General features: G+C 32.9%; 1 long non-coding RNA gene across 1 annotated transcript in view; it reads right to left on the bottom strand.

Moving 5' to 3' along the window:
* Positions 1 to 2,252: 2,252 nt before the first annotated feature.
* LOC128249189 (uncharacterized) overlaps positions 2,253 to 10,261 on the bottom strand; it is a 10,169-nt gene continuing 2,160 nt past the window's right edge. Inside the window, exons 2-3 of the long non-coding RNA XR_008265292.1 lie at positions 4,923 to 4,969; positions 2,253 to 3,569 (exon numbers count right to left, since the gene is read on the bottom strand). This is a non-coding gene — a long non-coding RNA (uncharacterized LOC128249189). The remainder of the gene's footprint in view (positions 3,570 to 4,922; positions 4,970 to 10,261) is intronic.

Raw genomic sequence — 10,261 nt, 5'->3', positions numbered from 1 at the left:
TCTAATATTTTGAACAGAGATTCTTCACCAATTTCCTTAGATTAGGATTTTACTATGCTATATGTATGCTGACTTAATTCCATTAACCCCTTAGCCTTAGGACCTTGGGTTATGATAAAAGCAGAGGAACTGTGATCCTGTTTGTAACAGTATATCTATATTACCATTCCAGACTGAATGAAACTTTTTTATAATGTAAAGATTTATCACAAACATCAATGATAAAATTTGAGAGAGAGAGAGAGAATTCATATTCTGAATTTAAACAGCATTCATATATTAAATACATCCCATAGAAATTGGAGAAAAACATACATTAGCAATAACAGCAAACTTCAAGTAGTTTCTAAAAGTTTTAACATGATATAGCATCTTTGTATAGGAAAGGAATCAAGAGTTAACAGTAATCTGTAATAATCTTTGTATTTGTGTCCTTCATAAGGAACTTATTTTCAAGTTATTGAATAAGAAAAATAGTTACTTTTCTGTTTTGAAAGTTAGATGAGATGTACCGATGACACATCCAGGTGAAGATATGTCTCGCTGTTCATCAATAAATGTCTGACTTGTGTTATTGTAGTTCATTTCACAAGCAACACTAGGTTAGTTATTTTGCATGATTTCAAATGCTAAGATTTGGAAGATTTAGTTTCCTATAATCATTCTTTTTGCTTTGATATTATATCCAACATCACTTAATGGAGCCAGACTTATAAACATTTCAGATCGATACTGTTCGTCACTGGACGGGTTATAATTAATTTAATGCAGTGGTTATTGATTGGTAAACTTATCGTCAAAAGATAATCAATAAATTTCAATATACTTCTGATTTACAGATTTTTAGGCTCCGAGTTGTAATCTAATTTTCGTAGCCAGAAACATCAGAAGGCATCTCACTATCTCTTTCAATTTCAAACATTTTCTTTCACAGTGGATTGGTGGAAGGGTTTGTCTGGAGTTCTATCTTACCCTCAGATATTTTCTTTGTTGCTCAATTCAATCATCTATATCCTCTGGGTCAGAATTTTTAGATCCTTCCCCTCACTCACCATATATTTTATTTCTCTACTTCTCTATTTTTTTCTACCTCTGCTCATTTATTTATCTTAAATTAGCTTTAATTTTTTCTATATTACAGCATACTTTTTTCATTTGTTTTTATTTTCATTTAAACTTGGTAAATTAATAATTTTTATCTTCGATGGGATATCTTTACATTTGAAACAAATAAGAACAAATTATATTAGAAAGTAAAGAGGAAGAAAGCAATTCATAAAAAAATTAGAAAAAGGAACATAAATAATTGTCAATAAACTAAGAGTGAAGAGAAGTTTAATGTCTACAAGCATGAAGCAAATTTGGCGTCAGAGTGTTTCAGAAGCATGCTTGAGCTAAAATTTCTTACTCTGGAATCATAGTCCAATCAATGAAGGAATAAGGAGACAGGATCCTTATATTTAGTTGTCAATTTTCAAATATTCTTCATCTTAGATACACACACACACACACATATATTTATTTATGCATTCTTTTATATTTTCTCAGTATTGGTACCAAATTCTGTTTTTTTACTATTTTTTAAATTCTGTTCTCACATCCCCCCACCCCCCCACCACGCACATATACCAATATAACAACATTTTTTCTTGTTTACTGAATGTTGTATCATAAGTAATTTCATTTTCAGTGAAAGAATATGAAAGAGAGATAAAATGAACACCAGAAATTCAGAATACTAAACCCAAGTTAGAAGCTGGAAATTCAGTTACTGCTGTTGTTCTGTTGTTTAGCCCCAGGTCGGCTTGAGCAGGCAGACCAATAAATCTCTTTTTCACCAAACTTCAATGAATCTGGATGACAAGCACAGTGAACCACATTATCTTATGCGCCTTTCCCTTACTAAGATATAAGGATATGATTTGAGAAGGATTTGGCTGTTATTTCTAATAGATTAAGCAACCATGTAGAACCTCCCTCACTGATTGTTAGTGAATGTCAATAACAGCAACAATGATGAAATCTGCTGATGAATTACTAATGAGATAGCTAGTAAACCCCCCCCCTCTCTTTAATCAATAACAACAGTCTCAAAGTAATCGTCTTTGGCATCTGTGCATTTCACAAGATCATAGGTCTGTAACTCTTTACTCATTTACTTGTTTCAGTCATTTGACTGTGGCCATGCTGGAGTACCACCTTTAGTCGAGCAAAATCGACCCCCAAGACTTATTCTTTGTAAGCCTAGTACTTATTCTATTGTTCTCTTTTGCTGAACTGCTAAGTTATGTGGATGTAAACACACCAGCATCGGTTGTCAAGCGATGTTGGGGGAACAAACACAGACACACATACAAACATACACACACACACACACATATATATATATACATATATACGACGGGCTTCTTTCAGTTTCTGTCTACCAAATCCATTCACAAGGCTTTGGTTAGCCTGAGGCTATAGTAGAAGACACTTGCCCAAGGTGCCACGCAGTGGGACTGAACCCGGCACCATGTGGTTGGTAAGCAAGCTACTTACCAGACAGCCACTCCTACGCCTGGAAAGATTTATTTTCTTTGTGTTGTGAGAGCCCAGTGAAGGTACACTGGAGTTTCCTCTCCAGGGTACAGGCATCCCATGAGTTGTATGGTAGACAAGCAAGTGTATTGGAAGCTTCTGGATTGGTGATATTACTAAATTTCAACTTGCTGACAGTAGTTATGCACAATAGCTTAAACATGTTCCACGTATATAATCAAACAATATAAATAGCAATAACAATGATTTACTAACGATCAGTTTTCCTTCAGATTTATTATTATAAAGTGTTTCCAGTGACATGAAATCTGCGTTTCATATTACTCGTTGTTTTCTGTCACCTTCAGGAATCATGCTTGATAATCAAATAGATTTACAGATGACACAATCACAAAGAGATCTTCAATCAAAGAGAGCTTCAATCATGTTTCATCAAAAGCAAAAATGTCATTATTCAACTACACTTCAATACTGAATAATTTCTGGTTTAAAAATGTTCATATCAAGACACAAATTGTTCAGTGCAGGTGGCACGTAAAAATACCATTTGAGCGTGGCCATTGCCAGTACTGCCAGACTGGCCCTTGTGCCGGTGGCATGTAAAAGCACCCACTACACTCACGGAGTGGTTGGCGTTAGGAAGGGCATCCAGCTGTAGAAACTCTGCCAGATCAGATTGGAGTCTGGTGTAGCCACCTGGTCCACCAGTCCTCAGTCAAATCATCCAACCCATGCTAGCATGGAAGGCAGATGTCAAACGATGATGATGATGATGCCTCCAAATCTAACTTGTATCTAACTAAAATGACATTTGAACAATTGCATCATCTTTTCTCTTGAGTGTAAGAAAACAATAGAATGTGTGATGGGCCTCTTAGTCTGATCTCCACTTTACTCAGAGTCAATTTTAAAATATTTTAGACTCCAAGAGAAGAAGTGGTGCCCATAAAATTCAAACTCCTTTGATGCCACTAGACTGATCAAGACAATGATGTTGATATACAATTTGTTTTTCTGTATTTTGTTCCCTGCAAGGAAAAGAGAGACAGTTCTAGTAAAATGGCCATTTGAGAATAAAGATTAGATAGTAGTATTTTTGATGTTGGGGCTTGGCAGGTGAGAAGGAGTAGGGATGATGGAATGATGAGAAGCAGGTAAATCATGTCTAACTGGGTAAAATGGTATAGAGTTTGATAGTATTAAGGAACAGGAACAATTGTACTCTCGAATACAAGTTGTTTTATTGTCTACAGTTCTCAAAAGATTTTCAAATTTAAAAAAAAACAATGTTTAATGATCATTGATCATTGAAAATACGTTTCAACTTGCATGTAAATATTTTTAATTAACCATGCATTATCTCATAGTTTTAAGATTTTGATGATGTGATTGTTCTGTTTTTAGAATGATATTGTAAGTAGGTGGGAGAGGCAAGATCAAGCTGGTTTGAACATAAAGCAAGTTGAATGTTTTGGCTTGATATAGCAGATTTAAATGTTAAAGGGTTAAATGAAATAAAAATATGTGAGTGATATAATGTATTGGGAATGAGTTAATATGTTGGCACTCTAATAAAAAATCTTTAAAAAAAACTTGTTATCGAAAGTGCAAAATTCATCAGTGCTGAATTGTGCCTAAACAACTGATGATTAAGACATAAAAATGAACCATGCACTAACATGAGAAGTCAGCTGGCCTACAGAGGAGGAATATTTTATTATCAATATTTTATTATCAATATTTTATTAAGAGAATGGGTAATTGTTTTAGAACAAAACATTTTTATTCTCATATTCTGATTATAGGGTCACATTGAGCTCATAATTAATTGTGAAATTGGTTATGCTGCCAAATGTAAGATAGTACCATTGCATAGTTGAAGTAATCTGAGAAAGATAAAAACAGGACTGTGAAGTCTGTAAAACCAATCTCAAAATTAGCACAGTAAAAATATGAAAGATATTATAAAAGTTCATATGATTATAAGCAGTTATTGGTGCCTAAGTTTCAATGATAAAGATTGATTTCTCAGTTAACCAGCTTCAAATCTTTATTGTGAAAATTTGAAGGTAAAATAAATAGAATATATGTATAATATATGTAGCAATTTAATCTCGGAACACATGCATTCTCTCTCATACACATATACACATATGCACATGCATACACCTATTCAAAACATATATGCATATGTCAAGAAATGGTTTCACATATAAGCATAGGCATCTACACACACACACACGGACCATCAGTACATATTTGTATCTATCAAGAAAAAAGATAACAAGATATTGAAATATATATCTGAGAAATATATTTGTGAAATGGATGGTATTTTCTTTTCATTACTAACAAAGAAGTAAAAGAAAAATTTCATTTACCTTATCTAATATTCTTTGTACAATAATGCCGTAAGATATGGACTTACCTGAAAATAAGATAGAAATAAAATCAAACATTTATATACAGTCATACGTATAAACATACACAAATATATGTATCCATACAGTAAATTGCAATTGTTATCACAAACAATATGAAGTGTACTCATATTTTCATTATGTATATGTGTGTAAATATTCATACATATATATATATATATATATATATCTGTGTGTACACTATATATATATTATTTATACACATATACACCTATATACAAATATGTATATATATATACATAAGTATGTGTCATGAAAATGTTTCTGATATGAAAAAAGATAACGAATATTTCAATCAAGACTTATGGCTGAAATTGTTTTATCCTTATTCAAAATTGATTTGCTTAAATATTAAAAAAGAAACAAAAGAAAAATCTAATCTAAAGAAAAAGATTGTTTTGCTAACGGTAAATTAATATTTACTTACAGCAATTAAATGATGATAAAATAAATTCAACTTTTATCGACTACACATTTCTGTGTGTTAAACTGAGAGATCAATAATTAACATGTCACATGGTGCGATTGTAAATCATAAGTTTAATACAATATTTCAATAAAAATATCAAGACAGTTATATACATACTTACACACACCCATATATATATATATATATATATATATATGTATGTATATGTATACATACATACATACACACACACACATTCATCATTCTATCTATTAATTTGGAATTGAGAAGCAGTTGAACTATAACACTCATAGATTAACATTCAAGCATAGATACACACATGCACATTACCATCAGAATTTTTCCATATTAGCATGGGTTGGATGACAGTAAGCAATTGAGGCAATATTCTGCAGATGGATGTTCTTGTTGTTGCCAACCCTTCTTTTTCTTTTCTTCACACACACAATGAGGTATAATAGTCAATTCAATCAAACCATTATTTCACAAGTTTGACCCAGACTGGATGATAAGTTAAAGCCAAATAGGAAAGAATTTGAACTCAGGATATAATGGTATATAACAAAATAACAATTTGAAAGTGAGCAAAATTCCACTGCAAGAGCCCCACTCCCTCACCCCAATGACAAAGTTTCCTTCAGCTCATTCCATGTTGGTTGCTAGATCCCAGAAATGTTTTTTTTTTTTAAATCTGTACTTAAAACATTCTGTCTAGTAATGTAGATTCAACAGAGATGTCACACATGTTTCTCTCTCAAACAAGCTGACTAAACTGACTGAACTAAGAAAGAAAAATAAGCAGAGATGATGTGCTTAACACCTGTTTATATGGACAGTTATCTTTCTATTTCATTAGTCGTTGCTATAAGTAGAAAGATGAAGTTTCTTCTTCTTCTTTTCTTTCTTTTTCTCCTTCTTACATGATTATCTACACCCACTAACACACATATTCCTGCACATCTGTGTATATTTACTTAGGAAGAAATGTTTACATGTATGTAATTTTTTTTCTTCTTTATCTTATGTATATCCAGGAATGTATGCATGTATGTAAACCTAAGTACCTTGCATATTTTTGTGATATGTGTGGTTTAGGAAAAAAAAAGTTAGAAAATGTGCATGTATATGTGTGCATAAGATTATGTATATATGTATATACATCAGTATATGCATACACACGCACACAGCTGTGTGCATGTTGAAGGAGTAAACACAATATACTCACACAGTGAAACAAAAAAGGTGTTACCATTACATATGTATGTTTTATATAATGGTAAAACAATTTTTGGTCTATCCTGCACCCTATTAGTTATTTAGTGTGTGTGTATATATATATATATATATATACATACACATGCACGTATGTATGTTTGTGTATGTATATTTATTACTCTTTTACTTGTTTCAGTCATTTGACTGTGGCCATGCTGGAGCACTGCCTTTAGTCGAGCAAATTGATCCCAGGACTTATTCTTTGGAAGCCTAGTACTTATTCTATCGGTCTCTTTTTGCCAAACCGCTAAGTTACGGGGACGTAAACACATCAGCATCGGTTGTCAAGCGATGTTGTGGGGGACAAACACACAAACATATACACACACATACATATATATATATATATATACATATATACGACGGGCTTCTTTCAGTTTCCGTCTACCAAATCCACTCACAAGGCTTTGGTCGGCCCGTGGCTATAGTAGAAGACACTTGCCCAAGGTACCACGCAGTGGGACTGAACCCGGAAACATGTGGTTGGTAAGCAAGCTACTTACCACACAAGGTATGGTGATGCAGACAGGAAAATAGAACTCAATATATGAATACATGTATATTTTTATCAATATGTAGCAGAAGCAACAGGGTGACTCAAGGTCCGAGAGTTTCGTGCATTAACGCTTATTAACGCAGGAAACTCTCGGACTCTGAGGTTAGCAATTTAGGCGGGGTGGTGGTGGTGGGAGGGGTGAGTCGATTACATAGACTCCAGTCCTCAACTGGTACTTATTTTATCGACCCCCCAAAAGAATGAAAGGTAAAGTCGACCTTGACGAAATTTGAACTCAGGACGTAAAGACGGACAAAATGTTGCTAAGCATTTTGTGCGGCGTGCTAATGATTCTGCCAGCTCGCCATTTAACAACAACAACAATAACAACAACCACAGCAATGAAAATAATAATCTCACGTAGTTGATAGCGTCGCAAGAATTAATCATGACATTGTGGAATGTTGTCAGTGTTACGATTGATGTGGTTTACATTGCATAGCAGTTGATGAAATCATTGATTTTATCTGCTGTAAACAAACTAATTTTACAGTTGATGAAGTTATTAATTAATTGAGCATTTGTGAAAAACCCCTGCATACACGGATGTTTCAGTTCTGACTCTTTGGATTCAACAGGCTTGTGTGTTCACATCCTGTTAATGGTTTGTAGTGGATCTTGCATGCATGAAGTGGATCTGATCCACTATAGCCAAAAACCCTTTATCGTTACAAACTGGCGATCACGACGTTGCACCTTAACACACATCGCTCCTCAAAAACCCTGATCGTTACAGGTTCTATGCCTATACCTTTGTTTACCGTTTTTTTAAAAATATAATTCTATTCAAATCTTACACGCTCTATGCAAGTATTAAATCACCCCAATACTTGACAGTTACTTCTTTCAATCGGTCCCAGAAGGACGAATATCAAAATATGTGTCGAAGGTTATGAAAGGAGATCGTTAAGGCGAATATGTCGGTAACTGGTTTCAAGATATGCGATTTAACTCGGAAAACGATATTGTAGACCAATGGTTCCGAACATGTGGTCCACAAAGGTAGTACTGGAGTCCGCAAACATGTTAAGCTGACAGCCTTTCCAATATTCTGGGTCCGTGGGAAAATTCATTTAAATAGAAGAGATCCTTGGTAATGAAAAGGTTGAGAACCATTGTACGAAAAACTGTTTTAAAACTATTAAGATATATCTGTTTTAATAAATGGTTTGTACATATTTTCACTCGTATTTTATTTGATTTTTCAATCCTGTAGTAATGTTCAAGTGTTTGTTTCTTAATTTTTACGCTTTCAAAAATATTTGCTGAGACCGAGGTAAAGTCGGATAAATCGACTTAAGTCTAAAAAGGACGGGAATGTCAGGTTTATCTAAACTTTAGAAAATAAAAGAAGGATAGCAAATTGATTTAAAATCTGCTGTTGGGGTTTGCAAATGTTGTACTTAATTTGTACAATTCTCAAACGTCCAGGTATATTTTCAATAATTTGAAATCTCCCTTTGGGGGAATATAAAGATTGGGGTAACGTTTCATGAAATTTATAAGATTTATTTTGCTTTGACAAGATAAAAAAAACAACAACCCTATATGTAAACTAGGATAAAAAAAATATAAGGACATTCTTGATGTTGATTGAGAATTGAAACCAGGATATTGGAAGGCATTTCTTTTTGCTGTACGATACTCGACACCTGAGTTCAATTAAGAGAAGTTGACGCAATAGGTGGATTTTGGTTATAACACTACAGTTTATCAAGAGACAGAATACAGAAATGGATTTTATGATGTAAAATATTCTAATTAACCATTAAAAGTACTATTTCTGAATTGTGATGTCTCAGTGGAAACTTATTATATTTTTGTAAATAAAATAAATAAAGCTTTTAGGATAACATTCAGAAAATCTATTCAATAGACAATTTGGACCCTCTAGTTTACATAATGTTTGCATTGAAACAACAAAATCCTCTTAAACTGTGGACTTTTGAGAATCTACAATGTGAAAGATCAATTTTATATTATTCTAGAAAATTTCCTCACCATTTACGCCAACATTCAAATTATCTGATTGTTTCCTCTTCTAAAGAAAGTAATCGATTGAGATACATAAAGGTATTGATTATTAACCTACTACTAGGAAAATATATATTAAAAGACAGTTTCAATATGAGAGAAGATTTATATAGAGCTTTTGGAAATATAGCCAGCATATTACTTGTTCAGCGAAGAGAAAGTAATACCAGTTTAAAACGAAAATCCTTATATTTCTCATGAGCCATTTTTCAGATATAAACATTATATGGAAGAAGTAACTCTCTCACTAAATGATTGAGTACACTCTCTGTATGTTTAAAAGATATTTTACAGAGGAAGAAAAATTCGATTATAAAAGAAACGCATACAATTATCGTAGACTGCTATTAAATTGTTATGTAGAATTATTATTTTTCTGTCTTTTTTTTTTCTTTAAATGCAGTGAACTGACTAGGTTTCCATAAAGAAAACTTCTGAGACGGATGGAAGTGAGGGTGGGGGATGGGGGGATATTGGACGAGCATGCAAAGTTTATGACAGGGGTAATAATTGATAGAAAGGGTTATATGTGGGAGGACAGAAAAAATAAATAACAGGCTGATGAAAGAGGAGGAAACCTATCGGAAAAGGAAGGAAACTGAAAGTATCATACAACATGAAGAAATATATACATATACATACATATATATATATATATATATATATATATATATATATGAGAGAGAGAGAGAGAGAGAGTATTATAAATAGAATATATAACCAGAAATTCATACATGGAGATTAATTGGGACGCAGATAAATGCAAGAAAATAGACTAAGTAAAAAAGAAAAAGTGAATAAAATACGTTCAATGGAAATATGCATTAAATAAAATTGCATACTGGAGAGAGAAAGTGTAGCAGGATATTTAATGGCCAGCATGTACAATCTGAAGGAAGTGAAGTGGAGACACTATATATAATAAAGTGTAATGGAGATAAATTAAGGCAAAGAAGAGATTATGAGATGTATATATATATATAT

This window comes from Octopus bimaculoides, chromosome 12 (assembly GCF_001194135.2).
Source record: "Octopus bimaculoides isolate UCB-OBI-ISO-001 chromosome 12, ASM119413v2, whole genome shotgun sequence".
NCBI classification, from domain to species: Eukaryota; Metazoa; Mollusca; class Cephalopoda; order Octopoda; family Octopodidae; genus Octopus; species Octopus bimaculoides.
This window is presented reverse-complemented; position numbering and strand designations above follow the sequence as displayed.